Source organism: Mauremys mutica, chromosome 5, assembly GCF_020497125.1.
Source record: "Mauremys mutica isolate MM-2020 ecotype Southern chromosome 5, ASM2049712v1, whole genome shotgun sequence".
NCBI classification, from domain to species: Eukaryota; Metazoa; Chordata; order Testudines; family Geoemydidae; genus Mauremys; species Mauremys mutica.
Genome location: NC_059076.1, coordinates 46,219,061 through 46,232,981, shown reverse-complemented (window position 1 = coordinate 46,232,981; position 13,921 = coordinate 46,219,061).

Below are 13,921 nucleotides of genomic sequence, written 5' to 3'. Positions count from 1 at the left end.
CAGATGAAGACCTGGCCACAGTGATACATGTATTTGTCACCTCCATGTTGGATTACCATAATTAATTGTCTCTGAAACCAATGTGAAGACAATGCACAGATTCCAGCTGGTACAGAATGTGGTTGCCCCTTTCTCCACGACTTAAGCAATCAGGAGTATGGGCCTGATGCACTCAAGTCCCTCAACAGGCTCCCATTCAACTTTTGATGCCAGTTTAAGACTTTGGTCCTAATTTTTAAATGAACTAATGGATCAAACCCTAGCTACAGAACAGAATTTTGACCTAGACACCACTGGAACAATAGAGTTCCTCTGGGGAGAAAGCGGAGCTCAAAGCCCAGACAAAACATGTAAGAACTAGGTATAAAGCATTCTCGGTTGAGAGGATCTGACTATAGAAGAGCTTTCCTGAAAAGAGCAGCTGTCTTTAGGAAATACTTCAAAACCTTTTTCCTCAAAAAAGCCTTTCCATCAGGACACTCTCAGTACTGACACCCACTGCTACCAAATAAATCCCAAACAACCGAGAGAGTGAGAAAATTAATACAATCTAATTTAAAATAAATAAAAACCCCATAAAACCATAACCCTCATGGAGTCTCTGATACTTCTCCCTACAAAAGGGAGAAGTGTCAGAGACTCCATGCAACCTACTAGGGACTTCACTATTGTTATTGGTTTTACCTAGAATGCATTCAAACAGAGAGATGAGAGGCAGTGTACAACCCTCAGAAAGATAGAATATAACAGTTCAGTGTCAACTAAAATACCAACTTTTCAGCCCTCCTTCCTAGGCTCTACAGTACTGTTCCAAAACCCTTTCTTTTCCTAAGCTTTTACCAGCTGTGGCTGCTTCTTCTGCCCTTCACGGGTAACTTCTTTCTGATTGCTGCACACCTCATCCTCCCAGGTCTTTCCCCTAACTCTGAATCTCCCCTCACTGTCTGAACTCACCTACAGAATCAATGAGTTGTGGTGGGTCAATTTGAATGCACAAACATGAAGTAAATTAATCGTTCTGTTCGCTAACATTTATTCCACCTAAGAAATGAGGGGCTCCCATGACCACAAGTTTTCTCGTGGGGCACTTCTTGGCATCAAAGTTAGGCTCATCTTGAGAGACTGCTTTCTTATAGACTATTTTCCTTCTAGTTTAGGCAGAACCACAGGGGTATACAACAGTAAGATTATTTTCATGATAAATAAAATTAAACAAATATTTTATTAACTTCAGAGAAGATCAAGATTCTATTTGAGGGTCAAAGTTCTTACTTTATCCAAACCAGTTTGGGGGTAAGAGGTTGTGTCTAAAATAGATGTGACAGAAATGAAGAGTCCTTCAAAGATAACTATTGATTTCCAGCTGATCAATATGCAGCCTGCCCTCTGTGGGGTTGACAATGAAAAAAATATTTCAAGATTTCATTGAACCTAGTCTCCAATGGTAATGATAAATATGCTGTCTCTGATAAGTAGTCTTACCAGAACAGTTTGTGGTGACAAGGCTTTGAAAGAAGGAAATGGAAAGGGTATGGCCTTTCATTACATTACGTAAATCTATTTGATCACCGAGAGGTTGGGACTCTGCTGCTGAGGTTACAAGCTAAACAGACCATCAACTTAATTCATGCACCACTTTTCAATTGAGGGCACTGTAGTGGGGCAGTTACCCCGCTTGGGAGAGAAAAGGCTAGGCTGATTGGGGAAAGGCAAGAGGAGCTGGGGAGCTCCAGCCTGGCAACTCCCCGGGCTGCAGGACTTGTGCAAGGCCTACAGAGGTACTGGGGATGCAGAGGTGTAGCCTGGGGTTAGGCAGAGGCAGCAGGTCCAAACCCGCCTTGCCAGTGATGAATGGTTTACAAACTACAGTCTGCCCCACTGAGCGAGGGGCTAGATGATGACTGGTAGTAACCACTGAGGCAAGGTGGGGATAGAGGGTTGGGGGTTCCCCTGGGAGAGGAGACCCAGATGGTGGGTTACTGCTGGGGCAGAACCCTAAGGAAAGAGGGGCACTGGGGTCCAGGAGGGACACGGGGGCCAGCGGCAGGCGAGACACCAGCCAGGAGGAGGAGCTCCATGTGCTGGAGAGCTAATTCCCAAGACAACCAGTAGGAGGCGCCACACCAGTGAGTCGTCTCATCGCTACAGACACATTTTAGCTACACCCAGTGATCAATATAATTCCTTTACTAAGTTAACCCTCTGCTGTTAGCTGAGTTTGGCATGGAGCCCACAATCTATGCCATTCTTGAACATCTTCTAAACCACCTTTGTGCAAACTGGCAGTTCTCAGGATCCTCAAGGACAGCTGCAATCAGCTGAACTCCAGGGAAACACAGCCTGCAGCCAGACTATGCATTACATCCTAGATGATTCTCTTCTTTCAAAAATGGTGGAAACAACCACCTCTATATTGCCCTGATGAGTAAGTCTTTCCACCAAGAGAAGCAGAAGGTGAACCCAAGCTGTGTGATTAACAAAGATGTTTCCTATAGGCTTTCACCAAACCAGGTAATGCATGTTGAAAATAAGCAAATAATCTTTCTTGGTTTCGGTCTTAAAAATCTCACACTTTGCTCGACAGTAAATCTTTCCTCTCTCACAAGGTATACCATTTTTGGATTCTTGGCTTTAATTTTGTCACAGATTCTGAATCTGGAAGGAGATAGAGCTATGCAAAAGTTCTATAATGAAACCTGAAACCAGGTGAAACTTCCCCATTTCCCCACCCCTTAAAAATCCAAAACTAGAGCCAGGTTTCCTGAAGCTTTTGCCAAGTTTTCTGAACATTTCAGCACACCTGGGAAGAGCCTCAGGAACTGAGAAGAGATCTATAGTTTTGGATGAAAACAGTACAAAAAAAATCAGATGTTTCACATTATCTGTGCTGTATGCCTGGTGATCTCAGACACAATGCATTATCTTCTGTTCCCTGATTGCTTAGGTGGTACATTTAAAAGTATATTCAAATGAATAAATATTTCTACTGAAATTCATGAACGTTTCAGCATTTTCACAAAATCATAGATTTTAAGGCCAGAAGGGACCATAATAATTTAGGCTGCCCTCCTGCATAACTCAGACCAAAAGCACCTCAGTCATTAATTCCTGCAGAGGCAGAAAGGGCATGAGTGAGTGGCTAGCCTCCCCAAAGTGGGGGCTCATGTGCCACCCATGCTCCCTGCTTTTTTTCAGGGTCAGCCACTGTGCATTCAGCTGCTTCTTTAGGCTCTCTCTCTCTCTCATACACACAATCTGTTCTCAGTTCCTTTGTGTTCTAACCCCCCCAACCCAAAAAACATACACACGCATGTGTGCACGTACGCACACAAAGCAATACTCAGCAAAAGCTCCAGGCCAGGTTGACATACACCTTTTGTCTTAGATGGGGTTTAGGCTTGCACTTATGTTAATTGAAGGGTGACTTCACACCTATCAATCTCAACCCTATAAAAAGGTTTCACCCAGCAACATGAACAACAACGTTAGGTTATAGAATTTGTTACGGGTCTCTCTCCGTTGACAGTCTTTGTTTGTTGAACTATCCCCGGGAGAAGGCATAGCAGAAACCCTTGTCTCCTTTTAAAGGTATATTTGGCCACTCTCTCTAGTTAGATGTACCCTCCCTTTGTTTTAGCATCTTCTGCCCCTTTTGCTATCCTCATTCCTCTAACTGGGAGAGGCTTCTTTGGGGAATGGAGTATGCATTTGCAGTGTTCTCTCGGAGGGTGTTATACTTGGCTGGTTGGTTTCTTTTTCTATATTTAATACTTTGAATTACATTTCTGTTCAGTGTTCAAATGCCTTTCAGTTGGCATCCTATAAACAGAGAGAGTATATGTGAGTAGAGAGAGGAGCAAGGAAACATTCTAAGGGCATGTTAGTCTACAGGCTTTTGTTAAAAATAGGTAATAGATAAAATCTGACTTGGAACAAGAACTCAGTTCCTGTCCTTTCAACATGAGACTGGGTAAGACAAAGCATCTTGATTGGCTCAGGTGGAGGAATTTTTGTGGGAAGAGGGGGGTGTGTGTGTGTGTGTGTGTGTGGTGGTGGTTTATGCTAATTATCATTTATTTTGGGAGATAAGGTACTCATACATGGTCTGTTTAGTTTGGACACGGAATGACTGTCCACAGTTGGATTTTGACATGAGCAACTGACCTTTGGTAGGGGAGGACGACATTGACAGATATTGTCTGAAGAAAGGGATCAGCCAAAACACCAACTGCTCCAGAAATTGCTCTAGGCAACAGATTGGTAATGGAAAACACTGCCTGGAAGTGGCTATGGGGAGAGGGGAAAAATACAAATGGTGGTTGGAAAAATTTGTAGAGCTGGGAGGTGAGGGCTGGACACAGCAACCTTCTGTGAATATAATTTGGTTTGGAATGACAATGTTTGTACTGAACTAACCTCGAGGACAGGAAAAGCCAGACAATGGTACAAAAAGCTGTTGCATTCTTAGTCTAATGTGCTCTTTTCTTTTCCCTTGGCTTACTCAGCTGATTATGTAACTGATCAGCTGGGTTAATTTTCAAGCTGCCCACAATGTTATCAATCATGTATTCTTTTATAGAATGTCAAATTATTTTTTAAAAGCCCACAATATTTCATGTGATTAGTAATGTCTGGATATGTAGTTGTCTTACACAATATATAGTTGGTTAACAAATCTAAATCCTGATTGAAAATGCAGTTCAATAATAGCAGGCTTTTAAATTATGAATCTGTACAAAGGAATTATATATTCTCCCACATATTCTTCCATCTCCCTACATATCTTCATAGGAAAATACAATTATGGCAGATGCAGTAGGGTATGTAGCACATATTGTTTTCTGCTCTGGGAAGCTCTGCTTAAAAACTGAGGAGATTTCAAAATGACAAAACAATTTTTCCTGGCAAGTTTGGTATCAGGCTTTGTTTTGCTAAATCTGATTATGTACTTTGGCTGCATGAGCTAGCATATGTTTCAAACCAATTTAGTCCCTGTTCAAAATGATTCTCCTTATTTGCCCAACCATTTCAGAAATCATTTTTTCATGCTTGCTTTGAGTTACTGTTTAGTACATACGTACTCCAAGGGACAACAGAACTCAGCAGTGACTGAAAGTCTGATTCATGACATTTTACTTACAGCATGAGCTGAATTGTTTTAATAATGCTTTTTGTTTGTTTTGGTTTGGTTTTTTTAAACCTTCTAACTGAGGTACAGATGTTCCTAGCAAAGAAATATCAGTCACACTGTACATGGGTAATATGGAGTCACATGGGTGGGGTTTAGCCTAATGTCACAGAAATAGGGAACAAGAGCAGGCCCCACAACCTGGCCCCTTTAAAAAAAATTCATGGAGGGATTGACTATGGTCAGCGTTTCAAATGTCAATGTAGCCTTAATTTTTAAAAGTTAGTACTGCATCTGTGTGCAACTCAGCTTAAAGATGGAAGAGCCCTGTGGGATTCTGTCATCTCACCCAATCTCCTGTCAGATCTGGGCTGCTCCATTCAGAACAGTTTCTAGTGTTCTGCCCAATTCAGTTTTTAAGACTTAAATCATCCCTCCCAGGGGAATGGTGGATGTCAGACTAATGGATCTCACAAGTAAAAGCTTTTCCAGATATTTAGTACACAATTTTCTCATTCCTAATTTTATTCCATCACTTTACATACCATATGGACCAAGATTCTCATAAGTGTGCTTCAGTTTTTTGGTACACAAGTCAAGATGCCTTAGAGGTCCCATTTCTAGAAAGCATTGAGCACCCACCCTCTGACAATCAGGCCCTGTAGGACATCTCAAGCTAATAAACAAAATGAAGCCCCCAAAAGTCACTAGTCACTTTTGAAAGTATTGGCTGCGTAATATTCTAAATAAATCCTCTCCCTCATTGGTGTTTATACTCCTTCCAGACCCATAAATAGTTATCAGGCCCATTCTTCAAGAGTTCTTGACTAGGACAGGTACATAGGGGTATTACATACTAGTGCTTTTAGATTAGCATATTAACTTCATGCACATCAGTTCTACCTAACCTAACCTAATAGGGATTGCACCTATTGAGCACAGCTGCTTAGCCTCCCTGTATTTCAGTTACCCTATCTGCAAAATGAGCATAGAACAGTAATTTACCTAACTAATCCACACTACTCTTCTTTGGGGTAATGGCTGTACAGTGCTTTGGACTCCATTTTTCCCTACATGGGAATAACCAATGCTGTAAATTGTCCTATTCATTTTTCCAAGAGGAAGCCAGCAGCATATTATCACCTAGGCCGACAAGGCCTACGCCTAGGGCAGCAAATTTGCAGGGGCGGCAAATTTATAATAGCAGCATTTTTGTAATCATGACATCAGTGATGCTGCAATTCTACCATGCATAGGTGCCAACTTTTCCCAGCCCCACAAGTTCATATGGGGCCGGGGGCGGCAATTATTTCAGGGCCTAGGGGTGGCAAAATCATTAATCCGCCACTGGAGGAATCAGGCTTGCCAGCCCCATAAAAAAGTTGCTCCCTTAAACAGTGGATGCCCTGAAATCTATTTCTATCTTTAAGATTTGTTGCTGGAAAAAGGGAGTATCTGCTCTATAATCCAGCTCTATCAACTCCTACTAATGAAAAAGCATTCATTAAAGAAGCCATACTTCCAATGGCTCCCATGATCATAACTGCACTTTGCTCTCATTTTGGAAAGGGGTTTTCTGCAGAATGAGAAGCAGTACATATTAGGAAAGCCCCCAAACTCTATTAACTAGTACAAACTTGTTCTGTGGGTATGGGAAGCAGGGAAAGCACTTCAAGGGGTTTAGGTGAAAAAGGAGACCATGCCACCTACATGGGCCCTATGTAAATGCTAAGAATTCCTCATCTTATACTCACATGAAAGCAATTTACTGACCTGGTCACATTTACACAGCTCTGTGAGGGGCAAAAATGTGCAACCAAGAGTCATGTGATCAAAATAAGGGGTCTAGAATAACAATCCTCAGAAGCAATGCCTACACGTGTCTTTGCAGGAGATTACAGCTTTGATTAGTATTAATATTTCAGTGCCTCTCACATTTCCCCCACCACTACCCTTTTCTGCCTCCAGCTAGTAGCTTGAGGGGAACAAACTTGTTACACTGACAACCTGTTTTTAATGTGACCGGTTTCTGCCACTCTCATCTGAACTCATTCCAGGACCTTCTTGTAATGTAACCATGCTGAAATAAACTTTCTTTCAATATGAAGTAATGGATTGTGTTTCTGCAGGCTTAGAAAGGGGCAGCCTAGAACAGTGAGCTCTTGTTGCCAAAGAAACAAGCACCATGCAAGCTGAGTTTTGTGGTGATAATGCCAAAGCTCTGCTCCTGACTCCTTTTGGAGCTGTGCTATGAAATCTTGTCCCTGCTACAGACTCCCCCTGCCTCCCATGGCATGTCAGGATATTACATTAACTGCTTAAAGCTGTAGGCTATGGATGGAAGCTGGCAGTGCACCAATGTGAAGGGTTGAGGGATCACTTCAAACATATCACAGTCCCAGGTTAAGCAAGCATCAGAGTTTAGCTGAAGTTTAAAACAGTAATATAAGAAAAAAGAAAAAGCATTCATTAAATCAGAAATTAGCAGCTGGGTGATACAGTTTATGCATTTTATAAAATGCAACTAACATGCCACTCCTGTTGAGTGATTTAATCTTTTATTTCAGTGCAGATTAAAATAGATTTTTATTTCTCAGATAACTGTGAAAAAACTACTGTACAGTTTATGCAAATGCAGAAGTCGGACAGGCCAGTCAGACAGATCAACTAAACTACTGTCCCTGTGTTTCTTTACATAAATTTCAAGCTTCTTATCTTCACAGCCCAGTTCTTCCACAATTTTTCTCACATATTAATATGGCCCTTGTTACCATAGTAACTGAGTGCCTCACCATCTCTAATATATTTATCTTCACAACACCTCTGTGAGATAGTGAAGTACTATTATCCCCATTTTACAAAGGGTAAAAAAGAGACTAGGTGACTTGCCAAGGGCACACAGGAAATTTGTGCTTGAGTAGGAAATTTAACCCAAGTTCTCAGCCTAATGACTGGACCAACCTACCTCTCAAGGCCTCCAAAAAAATTGGTCAACTAATAAGGGATATACTGAGAGGCGATAAAGCGTACTTTATTCAAACACTCATCGATTCTATAATGGACATAAAATTATACATATTTTGATTATGCTCTTCCCATCACCCTTCATATGTAGCTTCCGGGGGGGGGAGGGGAAGGGATATGAAATAAACATGACACCACTGTACCCTTTTCCCCTGCTTTTTTTCTAAGTGTAAACTCCTCAGAATAGAGATTGTTTCTTACTAGCAGGTTGTACAGCACCAAGTACAGTGGAGCCATCATCCTGACAGAAGGTTCTGGGCGCTACCACAATAAAAATAATCAGTTTTTCTTTTGGTCTGTGGTTGTTTATTTCCCACATAGAACAGAAAAGTAACTTTGAAGATCAGGCATTATCAGGGAGGTTTCAATAAGACTATTTAATTAATTAATCAGATAGCATTTACATGTTTTTTCACAATACAGAATCAGTATGGAGATGTAGTACGTACATTCCCTGAATTACATAAACCCAACATACGCAAATCGGAAAAAGTTCCATGAGCTAGAAATAGGAGTTTTGGTTCTTTGGGGTTTTTTTGTGTAATGGTCGGAGATACGTTTCTGACTTAAGCAAAATTTGAGTTACGCAAGGCGTTACAGAGCAGAACGCTTGCATAAGTTGGGGAGCATCTGTACTAATTTAATTATGTTTAAAGTTATATAAGTCCCGCCCCCAATTCCCCATTAACTAACACACACACACGCACACACACCAATAGCAACTGCTACAAGATTTGCTAATAATCAGGGCACAATGTTTTTTATGTAGACAAAATTTCTATGGATGTCTGCAAAATTGTGTCATAAAACTTGCTGAAAAAGCTTGGTGCAAGATTCATTAGTGCTAAAGATCTGCAATGTATGATAAAATGTAGTCCAATCACTTTATCTAATTAGTAAGAAAAATAAAAATCACTAAAAACTGAAAGTGCTTAAGTCATATAGAAGTGTAAGTTCTACTGGAAGACAGTTGGATTTGGGCTCCTAAGTTATTTAGCAGCTTTTGAAAATTTTACCCGAGATTTGAATACTGTGCCTTCCATCACAGAGTTCATAAGTGCATTCCAGGGAATACTGTGCTCTAAACCACACAGAAATATTCAAACCCATACTGCACACTACCATTCCCTGAAAAAGTAATCCATATGTAGGTACACAGTCAGCAAGAGAAAAATCACACAATGAATCAGTGGCAGAGCCAGGAACAGAATTTAGAAGTTCTGGCTCTCAATCTCTGACTCTAACCACAACTCTCCTTCACATGCTGTGCTAATAAAGGTCTTTTCAGAAGAATCAATATTACTGGCAAAGACATATAAACAGCATATGGCAACAGCCTAATATCCGTAACCAAGATAAACAGGATGAATAGCCTAATTTTTCTTCAACCAACTGTCCTGATATTATCTTGAAATTATACAGTACACAAGATGTCCCAAAGCACTAAATAATTTCTCAAGGAACATAACTACTCTGAAAGGAACTATGTTCTCAAGGAACATAATAATGGCCACTTGGGTCAAGAACAATGGTAACATCCGTTGCTAGGAAGAAAAACTCATTTGGAACTTTAGTATTGAAATTAGCCCAGGATCTGAAGCCTGCGCCTGCTCCAATTGAAATTAATGGGTATTTTTTCATTTACTTCAATGGGAGCAGGAGCAGGCACTTGGTGTATTTCTTACATGCTATATCTGGGAGGTTTTGAGGAATGCTGAGTGGCACAGATACTAAATTAATTATAATACAAGGTAGGAGCAATGTAGGTGATGCAAAGTCATCTGTTCTCTGCAATCCGTAGCATACTAGCTCCTGCTGCCAGCTTTGAGGAGTGTGTTTCTTCCTTAACATGTTTTAACTTAACTAATACCTCTACTTGGCACTTCCAGGCAAAATACTTGGTTGCAATATTCATACGTTCTATGCTTTTAACCCGTATGAAAGAAAAACTCAGCCTCCATAGCTGTCATCATTAGTTGATTCATTTCTTGTGATTAGCTGCCATATTTCACACATTTTATTATATAAAATACATATACTTGATGCTAATTCACAATTTCCCTGCCCATCCTTAGATGCCAGCAATCTGCTGATTTATTTCTATGCCAGCATTGTTAATATTACTGGCAGAAACTGGCAATTTTGTAGAACAAAAATAAGCTTCACATGATCTGATGATTAACAAAACATATCCTCATGAGCAAGACTGCAAACTGCACATAGTCCATAGCAGGGCACTAGGTAGAGCTGCACCCTCCCAGAAGAATGTTTTCTACCATTAGCCTTGAAGACCTATTTGTCCAATTCTCCTTCAGAAGTCTCCATGTGTTAGAGCCCTATGCAGGACTATTTTTTAATCCCACTCCCACTATTCTGGCACCAGTCCCGCTACAGGGCTCTACACCAGTCCTGCACAGGCCTCTGCCATTTGTTTCTTGCCCCTTACACATGAAACGCTCTCCTTGAATACATCTGTAAAGCCAATAATCTCTCTCTATTTCTGCTGTGACACCTACAAGAAACCAACCAGCTCATGACCACCAAGAAGAGTGGCCAGTGCAGATAGCTGACATTTATCTATCTGCAAAACAAAAAACACCTTACAAATAATTCAAAGCAGTCAGGTTGTGTACATAACTAACTTGTGTAACCACGTCCCCTCTCTCCATTTTTCTCTTATGGTTAGTTGACCTAACTTCTCTCAAGTTAGTTTGTAAGATTTTGGGAGCAGGGACCATATCTTTTGTTTGTTATCACAGTTCATAGCACAGTGAGATTAGGATGCTTTTGCAGTAATAAGAAAATTAAATAAATACAAGTTGAAATTTTATGGGAATTTTTACCTCCTCACCCAATCTGGGTTGGTTGTGATTGCTCATAGAAGTCACACGGTACCAGTTCCCTCACAGCCAGTCTGTCTGATGGGGTCAGGAGGGTTAGCAGAAGCCATTTTAGCTCATTCTCTTATACAGCATGACTACATTTTTTGCATTCAGAATCTGAGGGAGCTGAACCATTTGGCACACTGCCTGGTGGGCCCCAAAGATACTAAGGAGAGAGTGATCCATTAACAAAGCCACCATGACAGAGGAGTAGCAGGACATTAGTCCATCACTGCAAGAACACTAGATGTAGGCAGGGATGATCTCTTACAGAAACTGTTCAGTGGAGAGGGATTGGGTGGAGACAGATTCACAAGACAGTGATATCTGAACTAACAGAATTTATGGAGGCAAAGTATCTAAACTTTTGGGGGCAGATCTTCAGCTGATATCAGTTGCCTTTGTTCCATTGACTTTAATGGACTGTCACTGGATTTGTAAACTGCTTAGCTATGGTGAAGCTAATTGACAGCATGTTTTTACAGTTTTGTTATGGTGAAGCTAGTTTCTGGTGTGTTCTTTGTTTACAATCTGGTATGTTAATGATACATTGTTTTTCTTCCAGGCACACAGCAAAGGGAATAAGGATTGGTAATTTTTTGGGTACTGTGACGGGGCTCCACTCACCACGCTGGTGCATCCTGCTGGCTGTCTTGGAGAATTAGTTCCACAGGTAGGTACACCCTCTCCTAGTGATGCCTCGCTCACTGCCACTTCTGCTTCTGGACCCACATCACTCCAAGGACTGCGGCATCCTCTTCACGTCACAGCCCTCCACCATGACACAATCTGCGCTCGGCGCTCCCCCTTCTGTAGTCAAGTGCTTCAGTCCAACTGTCCTGCCACTTCCCCAGTGGTGTCTGCAGCCAATTGTCCAGCCACTTCTCCACAGGCCCAGCATTGTCTTTGCCCTTGTCTTAGGGTGTCAGCCTGCAAATCCCAGCAGCCAGCCAGGAGCTCTCTCTAGCTCCCCCAGTCTCTGCTAGCAGCATTGCTCTGTCCAGGATGCTAGCTTCTTTCTACCCTGCCAGCACCCAGCTCTCCCTCCTTGAGAACCAGGGAGTAACGGACCCTGCTCTGCCCTGCATCTCTTTTTATATGGGCCTGCCAGGCCCCAATTGGCTACTTCTCTCAGCCCCTCTCTAATTGGCTGCCTCCTGTGCAGCCTCCCTATTGCTCTATTAACCCCTTAGAGGCCAGTGTGGGGCCATTGCCCCACAGGTACTCTTGGGGATCCTGATATCAACCAGACTGCAAATCAGATGTCACTCCATAACAACCACCAACAGTGACAAGTGATAAATTTTCATTTTTTCCAGTGCAAAACTATTCTTAAGAGCCACCTAGGCAGAAGAAGGCATGTTAGAACCAGTCTTCCAAAATGACATATAAATAACCCAAATAAAATAAAACTTAGTTTTACCAAAGATTTTACAGCTGAACATAGCAAAACAAAACAAACTACAGCTGTCCAAGGAAGGGAGAATGGAAGAGATCACTGGTGAGAATATTAAAGGGGTAAATACAATATACAGAAGCGGATTTTAAAGAGTGAAGTGAAGGTGGAGAAAGAGGGCCTTTGGAGAACAACAAATGGGAAATTATTCCACGGATGGGAAGCAGGATGAAGGATCATGTGAAGTCAAGAGTGGGAAAAGGAGAGAGGATTACTTACCAGGAGAAATATTAATGCGTGGGATTGAGGAAATGAAAGCAGAAGTGAAAGTGGGAAATGATTATGTAAGCCTTGAAGAAAGCCCAGGAGGGAATCACTCTAGACACTGAAAGAGAAAAAGTCAATATTGCTTTAGCAGTGACATTATCAGATAGGCTGGGAGGTAAGATGATGGAAACCTAAGTTTACAATAGTCAAGGCAAAAGATGACTCTTATGTGAATAAAGCGTTTATCAAGAGTTTTAGGGAAAAAGCAGAATTTGGCTATAGTAAAAAAGCGGGGGGGTTGTTCAGATACTGCATATTGTGGGGGAAAGAAGGGAGCAGTTGAAGGTAATAGCAAGGTGACAAGCCTGGGAGACAGACAAGATAGTGGGGTTGTCTGTGCTGCTAGTGAGGGAAGGAACTAGTGCAAGATTAAGATAAATTCAGTTTTGAACAGATTGAGTTTGAGATGTAAGACTGCAAGATATCCAAGTAGAAATAACCAAGAGTGAGTTGGAGTTGTCAGGCTGGACAAAAAGGTGGAGATGGAGAAGTTGTGAATGAGCACTTATGTACCTGAAGAAGCTTTGCACAATCTGGCACATAACTTTTAATTTTCTACTGCTATAGGCAACATGATACGTCAACCTGAAAGTCCATTCACTCTCTAGCAAATGAACAAACTTTCTAACAGTAAGTATTTGTAAGCAATTCTAGGAAATGAATGCTCTTGCCCACTCCTTTTCCCTCCAAGATCCTTTAATTTTGAATCTCCACATATCTCTGGGCTAATCTGTGTACAACCATCTCAAGGTTTAAAAAGTACAACGACTCTGCTTGAGGCCCAGTAAGGAGCATTTTAAAGGGGCCCTTTTGTTGTTTTCCCAGGTAGGATGTTTAACTCCTGATCAGCGCAGCCTGAATTCCTTTCTCACCACACCCAAGGTCATTTTAATGAAAATTCCAAAGCCCATGCCAAGAGGATAGAATTGCTCTTAATCCTTCAGCAGCTAGTCATTTGATCCACAGACCCACTGGGGTTATTATTGTGTGTCTACAGAGCACAGCAAAGCACACAGAGGTAGAGAAATGGCAACCACTGCAGAAACCAGTTTCCTTTCCCCAACCTTTCTTTCAGGTTGATGGGAAGGGGAGGGGGTCCTTCGTCTAATCAGTACGTTCACCCCCTGCCAATTTTTAGTGCTAATACGATGTTTTAAGTTATCC